Source organism: Lissotriton vulgaris, chromosome 2_2 (assembly GCF_964263255.1).
Source record: "Lissotriton vulgaris chromosome 2_2, aLisVul1.2, whole genome shotgun sequence".
NCBI classification, from domain to species: Eukaryota; Metazoa; Chordata; class Amphibia; order Caudata; family Salamandridae; genus Lissotriton; species Lissotriton vulgaris.
The window spans coordinates 14,816,971-14,832,273 of NC_141688.1; positions in this window are offsets into that span (position 1 = coordinate 14,816,971).

Consider the following 15,303-nt stretch of genomic DNA (forward strand, 5'->3'; position numbering starts at 1 on the left):
CCAGACCGGGCCTGTCCAGGTGCTAATGAAAACTCCTCCTACTACTCTGAATGCAGCCTAGGTCAATTCAGCCCAGCCCTGACTCATTCAGGAAAGGTCGGACACACATCTCCCCCCCGGTGGCTGTCTAAGAGAATGCACCTCCCCAACCCCTGTCACTCCAAAGCCAGACAGTAAACACAAACCAGCAGATGCACACAGAATGGCTAAGCAAGAAAATACCTACTTTCTAAAAGTAGTATTTTGAAACACAGAACATAAAAATCATCTTTACTAAAAGATGCACTGTTAAATTCTGAGTTCAGGCTTACAAAATTTTACCTTTCCATTTTGTCCCAATGGAAAGTTATATTTATAAGATGTTATAAATAAACTCTCATTCTACAAAATGGGATAAATATTCTTTCAATAGTGAAAAACGAAGTGCACTGTAATTCACTACCAGGACATATCACACACAACAGTACATGTCCTTCCTTTAACATACACAGCACCCTGCCCACAGGGGTACCTTGGGCCTACCTTAGGGGTGATTTCTATGTAAGAAAAGGGATGATGTGGGGCTGGTAAGCGGGTGCACTTGCCAAGTTGACATGGCAGTGGCAAGTCTGAGTTACCCTTAAAGGGCTACTTCTGTGGGTGGCACAATCAGTGCTACAAGCCCACTAGTAGCATTTAATTTACAGTCCCTGGCACTCTCAGTGCAACTTACTAGGGACTTACCATTAAATCAAATATGCCAATCAGTGAAACACCAATCCATAACACAATTTACACTGAGAGCATATGCACTTCAGCACTGATCAGCAGTGGTAAATTGCTCTGAGGATAATAATATTTTATACCATAATTTGCTGACAATAATGGCTTTTATTACAGTGGATCACTAATGTTAGAAATTGGGTTTCTGGTTGGCAGAGATATGCACCTTGTCCAAGCAGGAACCACAATACTAGTCACATATGCATCATAAATTAACCTGTGCTCACTCTCTGGTAGCTTGGAACAGAGCAGTCAGGCCTAACTAATGTGTAACATATTTTTTCCCATGAGGCACAGGGTCAAGACTGATTTGCATATAGATGGGTCTGAACTGAGGTGGGGAAGTGCGCTAAAGAACGATGATAGATTCAACCCACATCTGTGACTGGGGTGAGTGTCTGAAAAGCTTTAGCGCTCCGTCCATCATCTCCTTGTGTTTGCTTTGTTCGCCCTAAGTTGGCAGGGTATGCCCAGACGTGGGTCCCTTGCTCACTTTGCCATTGAATTCAAGATAGCCTGGCTGATGAGAGCCTTTAGCCTGAAAACTGTCCGAGGATGCTTCTTTCCGGTTCAGGGAAGATCTGGCTTAGCAGTTTGGGCTGAACTGTTCCCATGAGGCACAGGGTCAAGATCATTTGCATATAGCTGGGTCTGAACTGAGGTGGCGAAGTGAGCTAAAGAACAATAATGGATTCAACCCAGATTTGTGACTGGGAGTGAGTGTCTGAAAAGTTTCAGCGCTCTGTCCATCATCTCCTTGTGTTTGCTTAGTTCGCCCTAAGTTGGCAGGGTATGCCCAGACGTGGGTCCCTTGCTCACTTTGTTAATGTTAATGTTAATGTTAATAATGACTTGCAAAGCGTGTGTACACCGGATGGTTTCATGGCGCTATGAAGACTCTGAGCTAACAGTCAACAGCTTTAATTAAAGGCTTGTACAAATAGCCATGTTTTAAGGGACTTCCTGAATTGCAGTAGCTCGGTACAGGACCAGATCAGCAGAGGGAAGGAGTTCCACAGTCTGGGGGCTAGTATGGCAAATCTTTGGCCTCTTTGTCATACTCGATTGAATGCGGGGGTGGTGAAGAGTGAGAGGTAAGCAGAACGGAGGATCCGAAAGGGGGTGTACCTGAGTAACAGGTAGTTAATAAACTTGGGGTTGTTGCTGTGTAGGGATTTGAATTTTAGGCAGCCCACCTTAAAAGCACAGCGTTGAGCAATTGGGAGCCAGCGTAGTTTCCTTAAGAGAGGGGTAGCTGGCTGTTATCTAGGTTGGTGAAGGATCATTCTGGCTGCCTGATTTTGGGCCATCTGCAGCCGTTTGAGCAGGTATATTGGCATGCCCAGATACACAGTTAGCGTAGTCCAGGTGCGATAGGACAGTGGCAACTACCACTTGGATCAGAGCTTCCTGTGTGAGAAAAGGGTGTATTTTCTTAATTTTCCTCAGTTTAAAGAAGCATTTAGAGATGAACAAACCAACCTGAGTTTTCAGTGACAGGTAACTGTTGAGGGTGACTCCTAATATTTTGGCCAATGGGGAGGGGGAGGGTGGAGGTCCTAGCTCTGATGGCTAGTAGTGTGGGCCCCAAAACCTATGGCTGTCCCCAGTAAGAACAAGATCCGTCTTACCAGGGTTTAGCTTAAGGTGTTTATGGTCCATCCATTGTTGAATATGTAGCATGGTGGCATGAAAATCGGTGACTGAGCTATGTGAGTTATCTACCGAGAAAACCAATTGCAAGTCGTCTGCATAATTAAAGACCATCACATTCCTATCTTCAAGAGACTGAATCAGGGGAACAATGTAGAGATTGAACAGATGGGGAGAGAGAGCGGAGCCCTGTGGTACGCCACAGTTGGTTTTACACGATGGAGCCAAAACGTGGTCTTGGTGCATGGCCTGGGCCCGATCCTCCATGAAAGAGGTGAGCCAGTGAGCCGCCACACCTTGAATGCCAGCTTGTTTGACACGGTCGACCAACATGGAATGGTCGACCGTGTCAAAGGTGGTGGAGAGATCCAATAGCACCAGAGCTGGGGGGAGCATTTATCAGCGTTGTGCCGAAGGGTGTCCAAAACTGCTAGGATAACAGTTTCCGTAGAGTGTGCCGGCCGGAACCCTGCCTGATGAGAGTTGAGGTAATTAGATTCTTCCAGGAAGGTGGACAGGCATTTTGCTACGTGGGTGTCCAGCAGTTTTGCCAGAAACGGGAGCAAGGAGATCGGACGGTAATTAGAAAGAAGTGTAGGATCAGCTCCAGTTTTCTTCAGCAGGGGGACCACTATAGCTTTTTTGTAGGCTGTAGGAACTTGACCGGACAAACGTGTTGTGAACGTATCTAGGACCCTATTTAAAACATTCCCGATTTATGCCCTTATGTGGTTATATCAAATCATATCCATATTAAGTCATAGCCAATGGAGTCCCAATACGGCAAGGCTACTCCCATAGACTCCTAAACAAACCAAGCCTCCAGCAGCCCGGGAATTCCCCCTGCTTTGGTATTGATTTGTCCTAGAACTCCTGGAGTCCTGAAAGAACTGCAAGTTCTTAGTGACATCTTATGTCCAACCTTACGTCAAACTCGGCACCTTCCAGGTATAAATATACCAATATCTGCCTTAAGCAACACACACTGGTTTGGAGCAGATCGGCTATCTACTTGCCCGACGCCCTGCTGATGCGAGTGCCGAAGGAAGCCGACCCTCCCTGCTGACGCACTGAGAGAGGGGCTGTCTTTTCTCCTGCCGAGAAATCCAGCTCCAGTGTTTTCCCTGTCACCCTCGCGGGTTGCTGGGAGATCGAGTCCTAAGAGATAGATACAAGACCTCCTTCATTCTATACCCAAGGTACGGAGCTGATTAGACCCTTAGAGAATTCTTGATTCAGGTTCTTGGCAAAACCTATAACTCATCTACTCCTTCCCACGTACAAGGCTTAGGTTAGGTACACCGGGGTAGGCGTATCTTAGAAACACCAGTTGAGTACGTTTAGTCATTATTTTATCATTGTATCTATTTTATCCATTTTAAGTATCTTATGGCTTAGAAACCATATAAATGCTTTTACAGTATTATTTCATAATACTCATTTTACTGTACGCACTTTACTTTATGACAAGTATTGCAACTGTGGCAATTCACTTCTCTTGCATGAGAAAGAAGACTGCTCAATAAATAACCACTTTTATTGAAAACGCCCGTCTCTCTATTTCTCTGCACTCCTGGTGAAACTAAGCATGCACCATTGACTGAGGGAAATAGCCATCTATTGTTTCTGCGACTCTGGAGATATTCCTTATTTCAGGGGGAACAAAGTTGTCATGTTATATGGTTGTCAGAAGCTAATCCCTTCTTGTGTATTCGAGAAAGTTTCTAGTGACCTCTGAGCTAGCTGGCACACACAATTAGGTCTAACATATTCGATAGAGACCTAGTCGACCTCAGTCCTACGTCTACACTATCGTTTATGTTATTCCAATGCGGAGAGCCTATTGGGAATATAGGAACTACACTACATGGCGCCCAACGTTTGGTAAGGCGATAATTTAACGCTAGATACTGGAGTAACTCAGTCGTGCTTTTCACACAGACCCCTTTTCCATTAAAATGTCAAGCGAGGAACTTTTAGTCCAGCTAAAAGAAGTAACAAAAGCATATAGACAATTAGTTCAATTGACAATTGACGGTACAACCTGCCGCCAAAAATTAAAAGAAACAGATATAGCAGACCAACCTTTTGAACTTGCCAGAATAATTGAAAAATCCTATGAAGAATTAGGTAGAGATAGTTTGGGTGGGAAACCACTAAAACCCCAACTAACTGAAAATCCTGAAAAAACATTTATTAAAAATAATCTAATTTCTCCAAAAAAGAAGTGGGAGGGTAATATGCAATCCACTCCCAGAGAAAAACAGTCTCAGTCCAGATGAAGGTCTCCCCAACGAAGAGATAGATCTCCAGAAAGGGGGGGCAAGTCTCCACAACGGGAGCCATCTGAAAAAAGATATAACCTTAGAAATAGGGACAATTTGAGAAAACCCGACAGATATCAAGATATTGATACATGTCCCTCTCGATCTTTTCAGACTTCCTCACAGAAATCGGAAAGAAGAGGACGGTCAGAACATAAAGAAGAGCGCGTCAAGTCCAAAGACAAAGAACCTGCTCTTCAAAGTAAAAAATTACTATTTCCCAAAAAGAAGGTAGCCAGTATTAAAGTAAAACATGCCGAGGATCCTGAGGACACAACTCAAGAACGGAGAGTGGGCCCAAACAATGCTAGACAACGCAGCAGAAGTGACCATAGCTCGCAAGATCCTGATGAATCTTCTGGAGACAGTGGACACGAATGAATACATTCAGGTGGAAACCGCAGACACCAGAGTTATCGTGCCCCATCTATATAAAGGCTATGATATCCTTCTAGCAGAGAAAGACTGGCTACCAGAGTTTGTTAGGGAGTGCCCACATGGCGAAGAAATGATTATGCCTGCCTTCTCAAATCACATGCCAATTCATAAAAAAAATCACATATGCAAGAAAATGGGCAGTGGCCCAAGCCCCTGCATTATATAAAAATCATGTAGGATGGGATGAGGATTCTCCTCACCATAAAATCCAGTTTAAAAAATCAACCTACTGCACAGAGGCAGTATCCTGTTAAGCAAGAAGCTAAAAAACAAGTTAGAGAGATCTTAGATCAACTTGAATATCAGGGGGTGATTGAAACATGCACCTCACAAATGAACAATCCTTTGTTTCCTGTCTCCAAACCAGACGATTCATATCGTCTAGTTTTGGACTACAGACACTTAAACACTTGTTGCAAAACATTTGCAGTACAAAACTCACACAGTGCAGCACTAATGAATAATATTGTGCGCAAAAATATAAAACAACATTAGATATTTCAAATGTTTTTTTCTGTCAAAACATTGCACCAGAAAGCAGGTATTTAACCGCTTTCTCCAGCATGGGGGCCCAAAAGCAATTTTGTTGTCTCCCACAGGGATTCAAGAATGGCCCAGGATTATTTTCAGCCAGAGTAACAGAGTTACTACAAATGTATGATGATGAGGCATTATCTTATGTGGATGACATCTATCTTACAGACAATGACCTGGAGACACACTTGAAAAGAGTGAACACCATCATAATTGGGTTCGCATCTGAATGGTACAAATTTAACTTTAAAAAGTCACGAATTGCCCACCACACTGTCCTATTTTTAGGATATGAATTATCAAGTGAAGGCAAAAGCCTAGCAGACAACTTCTTAGAGAAGTGTGCAGTACTCCAAGCTCCAAAAACGCTGAAAAACTTACAATCAATTCTAGGTTTCCTGAACTTTGGAAGAACTTACATTCTAAATTATGCAGAGAGGGTTAAACTACTCTACGAATCAATAAAACCTGATTTCAAACCAATTAATTGGACTCAGAAACACACAGAAATTTTAAGATCATTACAAACAGACATGTTACCTAAAACAAAACTGCAAACACGCGCAAACGAACGCAACCTTGTAATCCGAGTCATCCCAGGAAGATGCGGATTTACATACCTGACCTCTAATGAGGGAGAAACGGTACCAATAGCTTACAAATCACATTTGTACACACAAGCTGAAATGAAATTCAGTTCTACTGAAAAAATTCTAACTGCGGTACAAACTGCTGTAGCAAAAGAAAGAGCCCTCGCACAAGGTAAACGTATAATAATCGTTACACCTGTACCTGCCCTAGAAGCAGTAACAAGAGCAAGCATTCCGAATGCTAATGCCTTACATCCGAGATGGATACAATAGGGAATTCTCTTGCTGCACCAGACGTAGTATACGAATTTGACCCTAGCTTAAAAACGCAAGAATTTCTCCAATACGAATACGAATGTCCTCTGCCGACTGAAATTCTGCCTCTTGAACATTACGGCTGAATAATATATACAGACGGTTCAGCACAGCCCGCAGTTGGGGGTAAACAAGCATAAAGTGCTGCGTGCGCGATTGTTAAAGGTCAATGGCACGAAGGAAAATTTAGACCATTGGTCACTAAAACTCATTCACTCGGAGATTGTACAGCTCAGTGAGCTGAACTACAGGCTTTTAAAATGGCGCTTGAAAATACTGATCGCGAATTCCCCACACTAATAGTGTGCGATTCATATTACTGCGTGCAGTCCTCCAGTCCTACAATGAATACTTGCAGAACTGGGTTCAAAATGGTTTCAAAGATGCAAAAGGTGGCACAATCAAACATAAAATGCTTTTGGAACAAGTAGTTCTTTTGCAGAAAGAACTACAAAAGACTCACGTGATACATACACTGAGTCATCAGCGTGATGGCGTTCACTTTGCAGGGAATTCATTGGCTGATGAGGCCGCGAAGGCAGCTGTGCAAACGCCTCACGTATAGGCATGGGCGGAAAATCCGTTCCGCTCGCGGATTTTGCGGATTTTCGGGAAATCCGCAATCCGCGAGATTTGCGGATTTCCTGAAAAATCCGCAAATCCGCGAGCAGCGGATTTTGCTCGCACTGCTCGCACTGTTCGCGTGAGTTCGCGCCCCGCGAATAAGTGCGAAATTGCAGAAATACGATTTTAGCAAAACTGAAAGTAACTACTTACCAGGTTCAAAAGTTCAGGCTCATCATTAGTAGCCATTTCCTGTAGTGCTTCCTGAGGGGCCCCTCCAGAGTTCAGTTGCCAGTTGCAACTATTATGTGACCCTGCTCTGAACCTCAGAATAGTTACACATATGCCACAAAGGTCCTGAATTACAGCTAAGGGAGACAAGCAGGAGCCAGGCTGGAAGTTAAAATCCATTAATCAGCCCCTAATTCATTATTGTCAGTTGGGGCAGGGCAGGTGTTGTAACTAATTTTGCAACAATGAAAGCACTTAGCAAGTGCAAAAGATCACTAATCAGGGCGCACTAAGGAAGCAGGTGCCAGCTAAAAAAATATTCTGTGACACATTAATCAGCCCCAAATTAATTCAGGTCACTTGAGGCAGGGAAGGTGTGCTTTGCTTTGCCAAAAATAATGTACACTGGACAACCAGAGGGTGTGGTGATGAAACAGAGGGTGGCATGGGTGGGCCAGAGGGTGGCATGAGTAGTCAGAGAGTGGCAGTGGTGACAGAGAGTGGCAGTGATGAAGAAGAGTGTCCCAAACAGGTTGGACACGTAGAAACAACAAGTTCGCAAAACTTGCGACCCGACAGGTAAGTTCGCAAATTGCGAAATTGTAAAAACCCTCGCGAACTGGCAGAAACACGGGCGAACACAAAAAAAAAAAAAATCCGCAAATTCGCGGGAATTCGCGGATTTTGCGGATTGCGAGTTTGCAAATCCGCAAATTCGCGGATTGCCAATCCGCAAAATCCGCTCATGCTTACTCACGTAGCTGCAATCACCCGGTCAAAAACAAAAATAGACAGCGATATACTGCTAGCTGTCAGTGCTTCAGTAAAAGACAGTGGTAAGACACTCCCGAAAGGCTTTCCAGTAAAGTACTCATACAAAACTGATGCAAACAATGTTCCTTTTACTGTAATCCCCGGAGTGGGGGATAGGGCAATTCCAAACATGGAACATAGGTTAGGACTAATTTTAGCGGCACATGAAGGGCTCGCCTCTGCACATGCAGGTGTTTCCGCCACAGTATCGTTATTAAAACATAGATACTGGTGGCCACGCATGAGAAAACAGACTAGAAACTATGTTTTAGAATGTGAAATATGCCAAAAAATGAAGGTATCAACAGTGAAACGACCTGCACAGACGCCCCGTCTAATCTCAGATAAACCATTAGCATGTGTTTACCTGGACCACTGTGGTCCCTTACAAAGGGATGGCAACTATAAATATATCATGGTCGCAGTGGATTCCTGCACGAGATTCATTTGGATGTGGCCCCAGCGCTCTGCTTATGCCAGAACTGTTATAAAAGATTTGTGAGTCTTTATCGGCACATACGCAATTAGCATGCTACATTCTGATCAGGGTCCTGCGTTTAGCTCTCGAGCTTACAAGGAGGCCATGACCAGCTTGGGCATTGCATTGCGGTACTGTAGTCCATTCCATCCTGAGGGAAATGCAGTAGTGGAGAGAAAAAACTGTGACATAAAGCAATCTATAACAGCGAGGGTATTAGGTTCGGGTGATGGGTGGGTCAAACATCTAATAAGTGTCCAACATAGTCTTAATCATATGCCAAGACATTCTCTGGGTGGAATCACTCCGTATGAACTTATGTTTGGTACAAGAATGATAATCGAAGATCTCGATTGTCAGACTTCAGTGGTGGAACAAAAAGCTTTTGATATCAAAGATCGTTTGGCTGTTTTACAGGACTTGAATGAAACAAGAAAAGGTCTAAGTAACACAAAGCTAGAGCCAACGGCCACTGAAGAAAAACTATCTGTCCCAGCAAGACCTGTCCAAAGATTGGGGATCTGGTCAGAGAAAAGATCGCGGTGAAGAAGGAATTTGGGCCTTCTTACAGAAAAGCAGTACCTGTCTTAGCTATCAGAGGAACAAGATCAGTAGTACTACCGCCCCTTGGTGGTAAATAGGAGAACCGAGTTGTATCAATCGACCTGGTAAAACCACAACCATGTGGCCAATAATAAGTAGTAGGCCCAGTGGACTCCCAAGATGTAGCAGAAGACCAAACCTTGCTACAATCCAAGAGGTTCAAACTGAAAGACTAATCACATTTGATAAACCTGCACTGAATAAAAAAGGACTATGCAACAAAGCCATGGAACTTGTGCCTCTTGAAACCCAAATTGCAACAGTTCGTCAAGAAACACCTGTCTACAATGATGTAGCCTCTGACTATACTAATATGACAAAGGAAGAAGCAATTCCAAAGATTAATGCGAATCCTGAAGCAATTCCAACAATTAACAGAACTGCATCTGGCTACTTTATCAACTTCGATGACTTTTCTGATGATCCAAGTAAACTTGGAGACAAGCCAGCAAGCAAAACATTCAAAGACAAAATTACAGAACTCTTTCATCAACTTGGAGCAAACATATCTGATTTCACCATGGATTGAATTATGGATTGTGTTAGGTGTACTTTTCCTCCTGCTCTGGCTCATTTTGGTTTTAAGCTTGGGAAGAATGATTGAAGGAAAATACAGTACAATGGACACAGCAAGTCAGAACATCAACTTCGTTCTAAAACCTCACAGATCCTCTCACATTGAAAAAAGAGAACTATCATCAGTGAACATCACAGCCATTCCTATACCTGGCGGTGTAGCATGGGACAATACTGATTACGAAATCTGGCCCGGTTGAACTCTTGAAATATCCACATCAGTTCAAGGTTTCTTTAAGTGACTTTGTATCACCTAGTACTTTCTCTGATGATTGGGACTTTGAAAATATTAACAATATGATGTCAGATTTAGAAATGTGAGAAAAATTTACAGAACATGATTATTTACAAGGTTCATCAAATTATGAAGAAATGTATTGCTTTAATCACTATGGGCATCACTATTTGCATAAATCTGCTAACCCTAGAAATGTTTTCAGTTATAATCAATGGGAACATTGCCCAACTCCGCCAAAAGGCAGCTCGAAAACATTTTATGAGAAATTCCCATACTTCTCAGGGTGTAATATCACTGTTCCAGAAACGTTTTATTTTAAAATTATGAATAAGACAGGAATGAAAAACATGTTGACAAATACTAAATTGATTCATTCCGAAAAGTTTTATGGAAAAATGTCTACATTTGGTTTTGAATTTTGGAAAAACAACATTGAGACAAAAACTGTCTGGGGTACAAAAGAATGTCAGGTACAAGGTTTAGAATCATTATTCAGAGCCTGCATGATCCCAGAACAAATAATGTTCCTGAATGACACCATTCAACAAACAACCTGTCTTGGCCTAGCCAAGATAAAAGATTTAAACAACCCGTCTATACCAAAGCCTATGCCTGATAGAAATAACACTACAGATGAGGGGTTAGACGTGTCCTATATTTTAAAACAAAACAGAACTAATCCTGATTGGAAAAAATGGTTGATCTGGCCCACAGACACAAATAACTGTCAAGATAGATTCCTGAACAAAATACAGGGGTTCAAACAGAACAGGCCAGGCCCAAGATATTCCCAGAGACAACATCCAGGGATAATAACAACACACAGTGTAGGAAAACTATGCCTCGAATGGCTACAGAAATCCACACTACCCGAAATTAGGCAACACCTGACTTTACTTAAAGAAGGTGCTGAATTGCGAGATTTCTTACTGGGACCTCGCAAACAGTGTCAAAAAGTTTCATATACGCCGGTATATACGCAGCTTACAACAAAGCTTGGAAAGTACCGCAAATTGAAACTGCTGAAAAAATACGAGAAATTGATTATATTAATTTGGAAAAATCACTGTCTGTAGTGGACAATGGGTTAACTACTCTGTCCTCCAGAATTTATTCACTGGACAGCATTGTATCATCTGCTATTGATATAATAGAACAGGATATGCTAATTTACCACATGGCCAGTCCCAATTACGTTCGATTGTACAGTTAGGCTGGACGTTACAAAATCTGCATTCAGGCTATGTACCATGGCGTCTAATCAACACAACGGCATTATTTTCTATCTTTAACCTTACTGATAAACAAATCTCTTTGGCACGAAGAGGGGCAGACTATACGGTGCTGAGCATTGAAAAACTAGAAAGTTTGCCATTGACAGTCTCCGAAAAGCCTGTCATTGAATGGATAATACATGGCACCATTGCAATTCTGATAACGACTTTTCAGTTTCAATATTGCCAAAAGTATATACCAGCAGGCCTGTATGAAAGGTTGGGTAAAGGGTACATCAAGTCAACCTGGAATTTGCCTTACACACATAGATGTTGGAGTGGGGGCAAGAAAGAGGTATTTCTTAGTGGGAACAACTGTAAAAATTCACTAAGCGGTACACTTCTGTGTCAAGGAATTAACTTGCATGGAGCCTGTGAAGGTTCATCAAATAACCTTTTATGCCACCTGCACGGCACCCCTGCTACACAGATAGAGCCTTTTTTCAGACAGCTTTCCAACGGCAGCTATGTTATAATAAGTGACCACAGCTGTTGTGGCATGGTGCCAGGAACGGCCTATCTCGTGAGCATTACTTCCAGGGTCACTTCCTGTATGCAAGTATTGTATCCAAACAGCAAACCAGACATGGAGGCAGCAATATGGCCTTCTTTGAATATCTCTTCTATTCGAATTGATACTTTAAGCAGAATGAAGTCTATTCTTTTACAAACAACTGTGCCTTTAACCTCGTCTAGAGAAACGTATGATCTGCAAGTTGTAAGGACAGCAGCAGAGATACATGCATTATTATCAACAAATTGTCCCGTGCATTTTGTAGAAATGTTAAGACAAATCTTAAACATGTCAGATACCAGTGGCATCGATCATGTATTTAAGACAATTTTTTCGGGACTGTTAGCACCCTTTGAAAAGCAGTCCAGGGCATCTTCCCGAATTTCGTGCACTCTGTGTTTGGCGGCCTGCCTCCATCTTGGGACTTGTAGCAGGAATCCTATTTTTGTTCCTTCTGCTCCGATATGGCAAGTCAAGTCACAGACAAAACTCAGGCTTCAATGGAAGACACGGTCCTAGCAATGCTATACCGAGAGCGGATTACTAAAGTCCTCGGCTTGGCTCGGCTAAGAGATCTGAATACTACCTGGTTTCTTTCATTCAGACCAATCTGGCAAGATTGCATCTTACCTGTTCTACGATGCCTGCTTTGCTGGGAAAAATGCATGTTAGACGTCTGTCTCACACTCCCATCAGCAGTACCTATGGATGTCGATACTTTGCTTGGTTCGGTAACGGCTCATGCAACGTGTTGTCCCCAGCGGCTACCCATTCTGATGACGGCATTCGTTGAGACCTCACCATTACGATTAGGTGGCGGTGAGGTACAAGATAAAAGCAGCACACAGGTACAACCTTCCGTGACCATTGCTGATCTAGACACCGATGATGGCAATGCTTCGCACATATGCACTATTTCTACTTTTTCGGACCTGGTCCAACTTTCACCTACTGTTGCAGACGAATCTTTTACCAGCCTATCTGAATTAATGTTCTCTCCTAAAAACGAGAATAACTTTTGAAATAGCGAGCACACAGCATTCCCTGAACTCTGAATTTGGCCTTCAGTTTTGATAAACAGAACTTCTAAAAAAAATTGGAACTATTTTTCTTCCCGAAAGCGAAATTATTTTTTCTCCAGTTTCCAAAATATTTACCTATTTGGCAAATGATACTCTGCTTAAAATAGAACTATTCTTAGAGAACAAGATTTCTATTTTTAAAATATCTAGAGACAATATTTTGACTTAGCCTCTAGCACATGTACAGTATTGTATAAAAATGTGATGAAATGGTCTCGACCTTCTCTTCTGTATTAAGAGCCATTTCATAAATGTAACTTTTGTGATTCATTCAGTCAACATTCTAAATGTACAAAATATGCATTATCTGAATGACACCACTGCTTACAAAAAACATACAGTATTATACTCATTTGTCGTGTATATACCATTTCAAATGCTTACTATGTATTTTGGGGTGGGCTGGAAAACACATGCATCTTTATATGTTGAGTATTTCTTAGTATTTAGTTATGATGGACATTATACGTGGAGTGGGTGTTGTGAACGTATATAGGACCCTATTTAAAACATTCCCGATTTATGCCCTTATGTGGTTATATCAAATCATATCCTTATAAAGGCATAAGAATCATATCCATATTAAGTCATAGACAATGCAGTCCAAATATGGCAAGGCTACTTCCATAGACTCCTAGAAAGCACAACGCGTTGTTAAACAAACCAAGCCTCCAGCAGCCCGAGTGCCGAAGGAAGCCGACCCTCCCTGCTGACACACTGAAAGAGACGCTGTCTTTTCTCCTGCCGAGAAATCCAGCTCCAGTGTTTCCCTGTCAACCTCGCGGGTTGCTGGGAGATCGAGTCCTGGGAGAGAGATACAAGACCTCCTTCATTCTATACCCAAAGTACGGAGCTGATTAGACCCTTAGAGAATTCTTGATTCAGATTCTTGGCAAAAACTATAACTCATCTACTCCTTCCCGCGTACTAGGCTTAGGTTAGGTACACCGGGGTACACCGGGGTAGGCGTATCTTAGAAACACCAGTTGAGTACGTTTAGTCATTATTTTATCATTGTATGTATTTTATCCATTTTAAGTATCTTATGGCTTAGAAACCGTATAAATGCTTTTACAGTATTATTTCATAATACTCATTTTACTTTATGCACTTTACTTTATGACAAGTATTGCAATTGTGGCAATTCACTTCTCTTGCATGAGAAAGAAGACTGCTCAATAAATAACCACTTTTATTGAAAACTCCCGTCTTTCTATTTCTCTGCACTCCTGGTGAAACTAAGCATGCACGATTGACTGAGTGAAATAGCCATCTATTGTTTCCGCGACTCTGGAGATATTCCTTATTTCAGGGGGGACAAAGTTGTCAAGTTTTATGGTTGTTAGAAGCTAATCCCTTCTTGTGTATTCGAGAACGTTTCTAGTGACCTCTGAGCTAGCTGGCACACCCAATTAAGTCTAACATATTCAATAGAGACCTAGTCGAACTCAGTCCTACGTCTACTCTATCGTTTATGTTATTCCAATGCGCAGAGCCTATTGGGAATATAGAAACTACACTACAAAAGTGATTCGTTCAGTAGCATGAGTGCTGGGCCCGGGTGGACTGATAGGCTGTCTTTAAGTATGTGAGGTGGGCAGCAGTCAGAGGGGGCTTCTGATTTAACTTTGACTAGTAGCTCCTGAAAGTTTGTGATGCTAATAGGGGGGAAGCAGCTAAGTATGGAATTGTTACTGTTCATGGGGACGGCGGTCAATAAGGAGGGATGCTGCCTTTAATGGTGGTAATTTTTTGCCACTGGATTCAAGCTAGCCTGGCTGATAAGGGCTGTTAGCCCAAAACCGATCCCAGGATACTTCTTTCCAGTTCAGGGAAGACCTGGCTTAGCAGTTCGGGCTGGACTGTTCCCATGAGGCACAAGGTCAAGACTGATTTGCATATAGCTGGGTTTGAACTGAGGTGGCGAAGTGAGCTAAAGAACGATGATGGATTAAACCCAGATCTGTGACTGGGGGTGAGTGTCTGAAAAGTTTCAGCTCTCCGTTCATCATCTCCTTGTGTTTGCTTTGTTCACCCTAAGTTGGTAGGGTATGCCCAGACGTTGATCCCTTGCTCACTTTGCCACTGGATCAAGCTAGCCTGGCTGATGAGGGCTGTTAGCCCGAAACCGGTCCCAGGATGTATCTTTACGGTTCAGGGAAGACCTGGCTTAGCAGTTCGGGCTAGACTGTTCCCATGAGGCACAGGGTCAAGACTGATTTGCATATAGCTGGGTCTGAACTGAGGTGGCGAAATGAGCCAAAGAACGATGATGGATTCAACCCAGATCTGTGACTGGTGGTGAGTGTCTGAA